This window comes from Triturus cristatus, chromosome 11 (assembly GCF_964204655.1).
Source record: "Triturus cristatus chromosome 11, aTriCri1.1, whole genome shotgun sequence".
NCBI classification, from domain to species: Eukaryota; Metazoa; Chordata; class Amphibia; order Caudata; family Salamandridae; genus Triturus; species Triturus cristatus.
The window spans coordinates 415,576,972-415,589,080 of NC_140594.1; the positions used below are offsets into that span (position 1 = coordinate 415,576,972).

General features: G+C 46.3%; 1 protein-coding gene across 1 annotated transcript in view; it reads right to left on the reverse strand.

Annotated features, from left to right (window-relative positions):
• The window catches only part of UBE2D4 (ubiquitin conjugating enzyme E2 D4), a 377,357-nt gene that overhangs the window by 169,100 nt on the left and 196,148 nt on the right, over window positions 1-12,109 (reverse strand). The window lies entirely within an intron of this gene.

The following is a 12,109-nucleotide window of genomic DNA, read 5'->3' on the forward strand; positions in this document are numbered from 1 at the left end:
GCAGAGGAGCTGCTGCGGAAAGTTTTCCGGATCCAGTATGACGCCTGGTGATATTCTAAGTTAAGGAATCTGCGGCTAGACATCTCTATCAGATAAGTGCACCAAGAACTGTTCAACTAACAAAAACACTGATATGGACGTAGCAAAGACTTACAAATTGCAAAACATGCAACTATCTAATCAAATGCCCGCACATGGAGTTGTCCTAACAGCTAGGGCAGTCGACCTCAAATCTGGGGAACTGGGTTAGAGTCTCGGCAATGATGCTTAAGAACCTGTGATTCTGGGCAAATCGCTCAATCTCCACGTGCCTAATAAAAATGAATGTGTCCTCATGTAACGCAACTGGTGCTATGTAAAGCGCTCCTATACCCGACTCGGGTCAAGTTCGCGCGATATAAAACTCTGTAAAAAAAAAATAATAATATATGTAATTATGACCACTCGAGCTATCAAAATAAGACTGACAGAACACCAAAGTGATATTAGGTGCAAAAAAGACAAACACCAAAATGTGCGCCCATTACACTACACTTGGTCACACATCGAATGACCCGAGATGGATTGTCTTAGAGTCTTACCCCACATATACAAAAAGAAGCCCTCTTTAGAAAAGAGAAAAAAATTGATTTTCAGGTGGTCTACGCACACCACAGGATTAAATGACGAGAGCCAGTGGGTTGGACTTAATAGGTGACCATATATGATCATGACTCCCTCCCACCCCCCCACCCCCGATAACCCATTATGATACCTTAGACTGTACATCATAATAAACAACTTTTAGTAGGACACTTCTCATAAGTTACCTCCTACGGAACTCACTAGGATACCTCAAACTGTACGTCTGAAATATAAGAGAAGGACGCTTGACATAAGTTATCCTCCATTGAGTATGCCATTATACTTCTTGGATAGCTATCAAAATACCACTAGTCCACGGTATAAGTCTGACTCCCTCTTCTCGAAAGATAGACAAAAGGAGATCTCCTTCTCACAGTTCCCCCTTCACAGGGACAATTGTAATTTAAATTTTAACCTATTTTTCATTGCACTGTATTATTAGATGCCAAACTGTGTTTTTCCATCCCCCATATTGGGTGATTAAAAAACAAGTTACTTACCTTCGGTAACGATATATCTGTAAGAAACATTAGATAGTGATAAATACCTTACCTTAGAACTACCCCCAGGCGTCGGATTGGATCCGGAAACTTTGTCAGATGTACCCCTGCGCGTCGGAAGGTGGTGCTGTGCGGCTCTGCGTCCGTTGTTAGCGTCGTGGTTGCCGAGAGGACGTCGTGGCAGCTACTTAGACGACGCCTTCGCACGCTGACGTCAGTTCTGTACACGACTTTCCACGCCAGGAACGCAGAGCCATACAAGATACTGACCACTGGTGCATTGAAACTAGGGCCCTAAAAGGAATGACCTTAACCCTAGAAATCCGTTCGCAGAACGGGGAGGATGGGTGGGGCGGTAAGGAATCTATCACGAACTAATGTTTCTTATCGTTACTGAAGGTTTGTAACTTGTTCATCTGAAAGAAACACGTTAGTGATGGATACCTTACCTTAGAATAGATACCCCAGCAATACCAACCCCGGTGGTGGGTCTGCGAACCAAGATCACACCAGGAAGTCCCGGAGAACAGAACGGCCAAAGAAGCCGTCTCTCCGGACTTGGCTGTCCAGGCAATAGTCCGTAGTAAAAGTGTGCAACGCGGCCCACGTAGCTGCCTGACAGATGTCTTGTAAGGGAACACCACGTCCCAATGCCGTAGTGGCAGCAGTCGCCCTGGTGGAATGGGCACGCAGCCCCACAGGAGGCTCCTTTTTTGCCAGAGAATAACAGGCTTTAATGCACAAGACGACCCATTGGGAGACAGACCGCTGTGTACTGCCTGACCTTTTTTGGCACCTACGTAGCCAACAAAGAGCTGGTCATCCACCCGGAACTGTTGTGAGCGATTCAGGTAAAATGAGACCGCACGGTTTTGGGTCCAGACGGTGGAGCCTCTCTTCCTCTATGGAAGGATGCGGAGGCAGTGACAATCTTTGGCAGAAAGGATAGCCGTGTTCCGAGCACAACCTTGTCCGCATGGACAGACAGAAAAGGAGGTTTGCAAGAAAGAGCCTAGAGCTCACTCCCTCTCCTAGCAGAGGTGATGGCAACCAGGAAAGCAGTCTTCAATGTTAACAAACAAAGAGGACAGTTGTGAAGAGGCTCAAAGGGAGCGCACATTAAATATGTGAGAACCAAGTTCAAGTCCCACTGTGGCACTACAAAGGGAATAGGAGGGAAAAGATGAGTAATACCTTTGAGGAATCTATTTACAACAGGGGACTTGAAAAGAGAGGGCTGATCAGGAAGCCTAAGAAAGGCTGAAATAGCAGAAAGGTTGCCCTTGATAGTGCCCAGAGCAGAACCCTGCCGGCCCAAAGAAAGAAGGAACAGAAGGACTTCTGAAAGAGGGGCAGAAAGGAGATCCACAGCCTTTGCTGTGCACCATGCCACAAACATGTTCCACCTGCAGACGTATACCAACTTAGTGGAGGGACGCCTAGCTGCCAGAATGACAGCACAGACTTCAGGTGGCAAGTCGAAAGGAATCAACGGCCGGCGCTCAATCTCCACGCAAGGAGGTGGAGACAGGACAGGTTCAGGTGGAGGACCGTCCCCTGCTGCTGCGACAGAAGATCCTCCCGAAGAGGCAGTCGAATCGGGGGATCAATTGTCATACTGAGTAGCTCGGGATACCAAACTCTTAGAGCCCAGTCCGGAGCCACAAGAATGACTTGGGCTCAGTCGCGCCTGATTTTCTTCAGCACTCTGGGCAGAAATGGTATAGGCAGAAAGGCGTACAACAGACCGCAACTCCACTCGCAACGAAAAGCATCGCCTAGTGAGTGCCGCCTTGGAAATTCCAACGAACAGAAGTGCTGACATTGCGCGTTCTCTTTAGTGGCGAATAGATCTAACCAAGACTCTCCCCACTGTTGAAAGAGACCTTTGCTCCACTTCCGAGTGAAGACGCTATTCGTGATCCATCATGCACCTGCTGCGGAGTTCGTCCGCCCTGGCGTTCAGTGAACCTGCCAGGTGTTGAACCACCAGGGAAATACCCGGATGTTCCAGCCATGTCCAGAGGCGCAGGGCCTCCTGACATAGGGTCCATGACCCCACCCCGCCCTGTTTGTTGCAGTACTACATGGCGGTGGTGTGGTCTGGGAACAACTGCACTACTCTTCCCTTGACAGAGGGAAGGAATGCCTTCAGTGCAAGTCGGATCGCCTAGAGCCCCAGAAGGTTGATATGGAGCATGGACTCCGCTGGAAACCAGAGGTCTCTGATATCCGCCTCTCCCATGTGGTCGCCCCATCCCAGGAGGGACGCATCCGTCACCACTATGTGCTCCGGTTGGGAAAGGGATCTGCCATGGACCCAATGCCATGTTCGTGAGCCACCACTGCAATTGTTGTGCAGTGCCCTCCGAGATCTGGACGTAATCGGACAGGTTCCCCAGATGCTGCACCCACTGGAACTTCAGGTCCCACTGCAGAGCCCGCATATGCCATCTGGCATGATCGGCCAGCAGCCTCAGGGTCATCCTGACCGAAACCCAGGATAGAGGCTGAATGATCGGAATCAGAGCCTGAATATCCTGGACACCCCGTTCGGGAGGATAGACCCGAAAGTACGTCGTATCCAGAACCGCTCCGATGAAGAGGAGCTTCTGAGAGGGAATCAGGTGCGACTGATTAAGCACCCCAGCAAATGCAGGAGGTTGGCTGTAGTCTGCAGGTGGGAGATGACTGTCCGGGGCGAGCCCGCCTCCATCAGCCAGTCGTCGAGATAGGGGAAGACTGGAACCCCTGATCTGCGCAGATGAGCTGCGACTACCACCATCACTTTCGTGAACACCCGAGGGGAGCTGGTAAGGCTAAAGGGGAGCACGGTAAACTGAAAGTGCTCATGGCCTACCGTAAACCTCAGGTAACGCCGGTGGGCCAGCAGAACGGGAATTTGGAAATATGCGTCCTGCAGGCCCAATGCTACCATCCAGTCTCCAGGGTCGAGGGCAGACAAGACCTGAGCTAGAATTAACATCTTGAACTTCTCCTTTCGGAGGAAGCGATTGACGTCCCTGAGGTCAAAGATAAGATCTAGGCCCTTGTCCTTCTTGGGCACCAGAAAGTAGTGGGAGTAACGACCACGTCCTACTTCTGGGGCAGGAACACGCTCCATGGCCCCCTTGGCCAAGAGGGCAGCGACTTCCTGTTGAAGTGCCAAGTGATCCCCCGACATGCAGTGGTACTGGGGTGGCATGGCTGGAGGGGTAGTCTTGAAGGGGAGGGAGTAGCCCCTTCGGACTATTTGTAAAACCCACCTGTCTGAAGTGGTGGTGCGCCAGTGGGGGAGGTGATGGCGAATCCTGCCGCCCACTGGCGTTTGATGGGCCTGAAAAACCGGACTAGGAAGGTTTGGAGGCAGTGGTGGCTGGGGTGGAGGTTGCCTGACAAGGCTCGCCGGGTCCCACGTCTGCGCTGAGACTGTTGATGCGCAGGCCTGTGGCTCTGAAACGAATGTGTCGGGGCGCTCCTTCCGTGGCCACGAAAGGAGCAGAAGGCGGAGGAGGGCGCGTGGCGGAAAGGCCCAAGGACTTGGCCGTAGCCCGCGAGTCCTTAAAGGTCTCCAACGCACTATCTGCTTTGTCACCGAAAAGGCGATAGCCATCAAAGGACATCCCCAGAAAAACTAGTTGTCCTCAGCCAGGCGTGGCGACAGAGCGCCACAGTCATGGAAATAGCCCAGCCCAGCGTGTTGGCGGTGTCAAGGCCACAGCGAATAGTGAACTTGGCTGCATCCCTCCCTTCAGCAATAGCTCGAGAGCACTGTCTGGGCCTCCTTCGGACATTGAGGCAGCATGCGCGCCACCGTATCCCACACAGAGTGGGAATAACAGCCCAAAAGGCATGCGGTGTTCACAGACCGCAGCCCTGAACTGGCAGAAGAAAAAAATCTTCTTACCGAAATGCTCCAGTTTCTTGGACTCCCTGTCCGGTGGTGCGGTAGGGAATGTGCTCGGGGACACAGTCTTGGACAACCAAGCTCTCAGGGGTGGGGTGTTGGAAAAGGAAAAGGGGGTTGCCCGGGGCCGGTCGATGTCGGAGGTTGTGCTGGTGTGTTCGACGTTGGTGGAGGTGTCACAAGGTCATCTGGCGTCGATCGGGATCCGGGCCCTGATCCATGGGGGTCCTGCGGGGCCAGGGGTGGAGCCGACAGCAATGCCGGAGCCGCAGGCAGTAAAGGGCTAGAACCCCCAGTCGGGGGCCCGAAGGCGTACCGGCGGGGCCCGAAGGCCCAAATAGGCGAGCCATGGCTGACAGAAATTCCTGCAGCTGGGCCGGAGTCGCCGACGGACCAGGGAAGAGCAGGTAGGCCGCCGGAGCTGCAGGTGAGGCAGCACCCTCAGCCGTGTCACGCGAGGGGAAGTCAGAGAGCGATGGCGCTTCTTTGACTTGTTGGAACGCTTTGTCTTACCTGAACCAGAGTGCAAAGACTTCGATCCCGATGAGCGGCGGCTCCGCGACCGGTCCCTCGACCTCACACGGTACCGGGACCTTGAGCGGAGCCGACTGCCGGACTTCTAGCAACTTTCGGGACCGCTCCCGCAAAGTCTTCGGCACAATGGCCCGGCAGTCGGAATACGACTTTGAGTCGTGGTCGCGCTCCAGGCAGGAAAGACACGCGGTGCGGGTTCCGTCCCCGACATCATGCGATGACAGTCCCCGCAGGTCTTGAAGCCAGGCATCTCTACTGCATCAGGAGTCGATCGACTCACAAAAGCCTTGAAAAATCTCAATCCAAAAGTGGCTGGGGGTACCGCTCTGTCCGGATCTGCGCTTGCTGGCGCAGAAAAAGAAAGAACAGACGTCCGCGCACGAGGGCGGCGTCTAAGTAGCTGCTGCGATGTCATCTCGGCGACCAAGACGCCCACGACGGACGCAAAGCTCCACGACGCCACCTTGCAACGATAAAGGGTACTGCTGACGAAAACCTTCCGGATCCAGTCCGACGTCTGGGGGTAATTCTAAGGTAAGGAATCTATCACTAACATGTTTCTTTCAGATACAAGTGTATTCAGAGACTCCCTATTTACCTTGGGGTCCATTCTTGATCTCATTGATACATTCAGGCGGCTACCCGACCATCCCAATATGGTCACTTGAGTTCTCGGTCTAGTCTTCCTTTCAACCTACAGGAAGTACGAGAATGTTTACTAAAACAACTCTCCAGGCTTGCCTCATCACGGAAGACATAGCAGGGGTAGATGAAGGGGTACTCACCACGCCATAACCAGTGAGTATTACCCGTGACGACTGCATACCTGATCTAGCGGTAAGAGACTGTTCGATCCTGTTAATATGCTCCCACTTTGCATATCCATAACTAGGTCGGGTGAGTGTTTTACTCAACTTTGGGTAAAAGAATGTAACGCAACACAGTGATTTCATGGTCCGTTTTTACGGAACCATTCCTTGAGTAAACTAGTAAAAATCCTTGGGCACAATGATATCGCACAATCAATGAAACTAACATTGCCTAGACAAATAATATTGAGCCTTCTTGGCAAGCCCCCCATCACATTTGTTCACCCACTTTAATGGTCACAAATTACAGCGGGCGCCATATGTTTAGCAAATGCCCTTTACCATATCATGATGAGGGTATTCTTGTGCAAGACTAAATAACTTTCTTTCAATAAGCCATACATGTCTGTTCTAAGTGGTTTGCGGTCACCTTTTTTTTATCTCTCCCACCATTTCTTCTCTTTCAGGTCCTTCCTAGAAACAAGGTAAAATTACAACGTGTTAAACATTGCAGGCCTGGATACTTGACCTAATTGTACCACTTGAAGAACCAGCCATGCGATAGTGTAAGATATAATTAAACTTTTTCTTTCTCGGACCTGATGAATTGCCACTAGACCCCTTCGGGGTTGAACGAGGGAAGAAAAATGTAGACCAAGTCTTTTCACATTACACATATGCTCTATAGGACCATTACATCCCACTTGAGCTACACTGATTTTATTTAGGTTAGGGAGCCCCATCAATACAGTTGAGTATAACCGAGCTCTACAAAACCTTTTTAACCACCTCCATCTTTTCACTACACTACTCACCAAACCCCACATACCCACACTCACTCAACGACGTAAAACAATAAGAGAACTCGCCAAAGAGCCCCTTTACGGGTACCGGTCGGGCATTGCAGTGCCGGCACAATGAGGAGCATGCCCAGATGAAGCATGACACCTCTGAGTGTGTGAGGGCACTTACTCCAATCGGAGGCTATTCCACTAACCTAATCACCTTCTTCAGCCTTAGGAACTGCACACCCTTGTATTTAACTATTACAGAAAGGGAGTACGTGTGCTGGACCGAATAAAAAACTCCTGTTTCCTCTTGTTTATGTAACATCGAGGCAAATGGCCTTAACCCTATTAACAAGTAAAGAAAAACTACTACCTGATAATCCCAGATCGCCCACGGGGATATCGCCTTTACATTAACACATTTTAGAGTATTGCAGCTTGTATGTGTAATGCCAGACCATATTTTCCTAAATAATATTTTAATTTCTGTGTATAATCTTATTAAGAAAACATGCAGGGTGATGGGTGGAGTAGGGATGATTTCCATCTTAATTTAATTTCAAATACAGCTGAAATTATTCAGTGGGAAGTACTTTGGCTGAAAAACTACAACTGATGGTCCCTTCCAATTACAATGAAAGAAAAACTGTAAATAGGGCAGACGAATCACCCACCAATGTAAGAATTCCTACAGTTCTTTAAAGACTCCAGGAGCTCCACGGTCACAGAACGTGCAGAAGCTTTAGGCAATGTTCTAATCATTCCATTGCCAGTTATATGGATGGTGTTTTAAAAAAGGACAATTGTTTTTTTCTAATATTTCTGCATTTAATTAAATATTTTGTTTAATGAAGATTTGTTTATGGGGGACCAGGATAGCAAATAAGTGACTTGTCCTTCTACCTCAGATGCTCTGACCCTCAAACAGTTCCATAAAGTCCCATGTGTTCCTCAATTAAAGAGGGAGGGCAACCAGGAAACAAATTGACCAGAGTGCCTTTTTTTAATCAAAGTCAATGCATTAATCCTTTGCAAATGTGAAACTCATTTCAGAATGACAACTCTTCTTTTTTCATTTACCCGGCCAACTCTATATATACCAGCAGCCGTGCTCTTGTGGAATGACCCTTCGATTTGCCTCCAAGGTACCTTCTTTCTAATAGCAAGCAGGGCTGTTTGACTCACTACATCTAGCAATAAACACTTTTGAAGTGGGTAAACAATTGCAAATAGAAACTTCAATCATAAACTACTGCTTTGAATTGTGTATACCCATGGTTCTTTCTACATTTTAGGTGTGATCTACTTATTTGATAGAGATACGTGTTTGGGGAGAATGATGGAAGCAACTGATGTTGAAATCTAATACAACTGGTGTTTGAAGACTTGGACATAAATTAATGCAAAAATACTTATAGGCAGATCCCCAAAACCAAATTCCATCTCAATGAACTAAATAGGTCCATCTCAAGATTGCGCAACCGAGAAAGCATTACCACCAAAATACTATACTCCTTACTTTAGAAGCAAGACACCCTGAAACCAAACTATCAAACTATTAAGGGCAGAATTTACTTAAAAATTAATAAAACAAAAAAAATAAAGGAACACTCTTCGACCACCTTCCCAATTTCCAGAAACCCTGCAAATGCAAATAAAAGAAAAAAGTGTTCAGGGTAAACAGTCCATCTGGCCCTGCAGAAACCTTCAACTAAACTTAAATAACCAATGTGAGGAAGAGAGGCTGCTTCCTTGTCGTTTCTTTTCTGCAGGCTTTAAGAAATGCTGCAACTGGAAGAAAATATTTGTTGCAATGAATAAGATAATTAAACCACAAGAAAATGAACCTGCGTTGTAATCTTATTACCCCAGCAACATTTCGTGCCATGATTGACTGGATTTGATTAGAATTTCTCCTATACCTTAAAATCTGTGTTCCTCACACTTTGTTGGGCTAAGCAATCACCAGCACAGTTTTAGATATGAGTGCCATTATCAATAGGGCAACCAAAATGCTATAGGAACTAGAAATAGGGAATATGTGAGCCTCGAAGCTCAAATAATTTGATAATACATGGCCTAGAATGTCAAACAACTTTTATCACTTTGCTGGTAATGAATCTTCTTCAGCCACTTTGAAAACCCCCACTGCCTTTAACGTATCTACCACTTCACTGATCTGAAGAAAGGCCTCTTATAAAGCACCTTCTGCTACTTTGATCGGACTAAAGTATACCATGGAGAAGTACCAGGTGATACCTTGACAGTCAGTGGTACACGAGGCGTCCCATTATAATTCATCCTCATCATCTGTTATCCTAGGAAAAGACAGCAGACAAATGGTCTCTCCACGTAGGAAGGTAAGCTAGACAACAATAACATCCCTTGCTGCAACAGATAGACCAGACTTCCTGGGTCAGAGAGCCCATGCAATCTGGATTCTACGAACCAGTTTGCAAACTTTCAAAGTAGGAACAAAGAAAGCTTAAAAGAAATTCTTAAGAAGGAATGATCACAGCAGAAAAGCTTTGCAAAAGATGGGTCAGAAGTGTCTGCACCAAAGTCAAACTCTTTGACAAAGCCATCGAACACTGAGCCAAATAAGATTTTGGGGGTAAAATCCTCAGCAATGAATGGCAGCTGGAGCGTCAGCAAGCGTGGTTGCTCGGATAGGCCCACAGTGGCAGAGCCTGACCAGCCAGCAAAAGGCCCAGGTCCATTAGCAGTTTTAAGTCACTGAAGTAGATGCAGTTTCTCTTCATAAGAAAGGCTCAGCTTAGCCTTTGGGCAAGCTCCATTTCCTACATGGCAAACCTTGAAATGCAATAAAGTCTTTCGTGGTGTCAGGAACAATAACATTTAACTAAGACCGTTCAAAGTGGATGAAAGGGCACTGACGACCAACATTTCCTTAAAAAACAAACAAACCTTCTACCTACAGATGAGAGGGAAATAAACTGGAGATGCGCAACAATGTTGTGCCGTGCCCAACAAATATGAGAGACAAATAGCCGTTGTTCATCAGGGCAGTGTCGACCACATGCTTTACCGTATTATCTAAGTTTAAATATAAAATTACACTGATAATGACAAAACATGGATTACCAAAATAATGTCATAGTTAAAAGCTACCCATACTTCACTACTTATGATTAGCTTGATAATATGTTCATGCTCTATAATGATGATATTGTGGAACAGATATGAACTAGTCAATATTCTTGAACTTAATATGGGGCCAGACAACTGCTGAGACATCCTCAATCAATCAGTGTTCTTATAAAGCATGACTACTCACCTTACACACACTATAGGGCATTTTTGACACAACGGAGATCCTGGATTCCTTAAAGGACTACTGCTAAAATTCTCAAATTAGTGGGACATATACGTATGCACCATGTGTAGCTATGTTTTTTTTTATGTCAGGAAGGGGAAAACTCAAGTATATAATATTTAAAAAAAAAAGAAAATGTCTCCCTCAAGTATGTTTTCTGTACAAGATCAATGTGTCACTTACTTATACAGCATACTTATGTCACTACTGCCTCCCCAAAGTTCTGTTACCACACCTTCTGAAGCATGTAGGTGCATACATCTATGAATTTGGACAGTGTTGGAACAACTTGTGTGAAGCAAAGGGCTTTGTAGGAGTGAATCTAGAGACGTACCCCAGTTATATAGCAAAGGAGATGCATCTGTATAATGAGGAGGTGCATGGAAAGGGAATGGTTTAGAGTATGTGTCTCCAACAGTTTGATCATGAGCTATCAGTAGATTGCAGGCAGTTTCTCAGTAGCTCGCACATGATAATTTCATCAGCTGATTTGAGAACATGCAGCTGCTCACACAGTTACAAAACAATGTACCGTTTCTGTGAAGCCTTGTAGGCTGACAGAGCAAGATGATTCAGGCTAACCCCTTCTGGAAAAAAACCTCTCTGTCTCTGTTTTTCTCATTCTTTTCTCACAGCTCACTTTCTCTCTCCTTCCTTCTGATCTTTCATTTTTTCTTTTTTTCCCCAGCATGTTCTGCTTTTCTTTTTTCTTCCTGGTATTTTTCGTTCTTACTTGAATTCTCTTAATTGCCTTTCATTTTTTCGCCTCCTCATTTTGTTCATTCTCTCCTTTTTCTTCTTGCTTTACTCCTTTTCTTTCTCCCATTCTTTATTTCTTCTCCATTTCTTTATTCCTCCCGTTTGTCTTCTTCCTTTCTCTATTTCGTTTTCCTATCCCATTTTATTTCTTTACTATCCTTCCTCTTTTTTTTTTTTAACATGATCTGCTTCTTTCCAAACTTTCATTCTTCAGCTCCCTTCTTTCAGATTTTATTCTCCTTTGTTCCTCTTTCTTTCCTTTCTTCCCTCTTCTGTTCCTTCATATTTCTTGACCCCTTTCTTTCCTTCCATTCCCTCCTTTTCTTTACCTTGCTTTGCTCTTTCTTTTCCTTTCTTCCTCTTTCTTCGTCATTTCACTGAGTTTTCTTCTTCCCTTTTCACTTTATTTTAATGTTTTTCCTTTCTCTCCCTTGTAGAATTCATTTTTTTCTCAGAACTTTCCTACTTTCTTTCTCTCCTTTCTTGAGTGCATTTCTCTATGCTCTCATTCTCCGCCTTCTATTTTTCACTCCTTCCATTATTTATCTACTTTTGCGTCTTCTATATCTCTTAATCTCCTGTTATAGCAAAGGGACAAAACAAGTCCTTTGGTACTCAAAAGGTAAATCTTTGTGATACAGCTCTTGCAACGTTAATTCTACTTGCTCACTAAGGCAGGACAAGGGTACTTCAGTGGTGGTGTTTACATTTCTTGACCCTTGAATACCTTTATCAAATCACTATATTAGGCAGTAGCTCATATGGTGTTCTGTGCAAGTAGCTCTCATATGGGAAAGGTTGGAGACTTCAGGTATAGAGAATGTAAGCAGCAATTATCGGCAATGCTGATG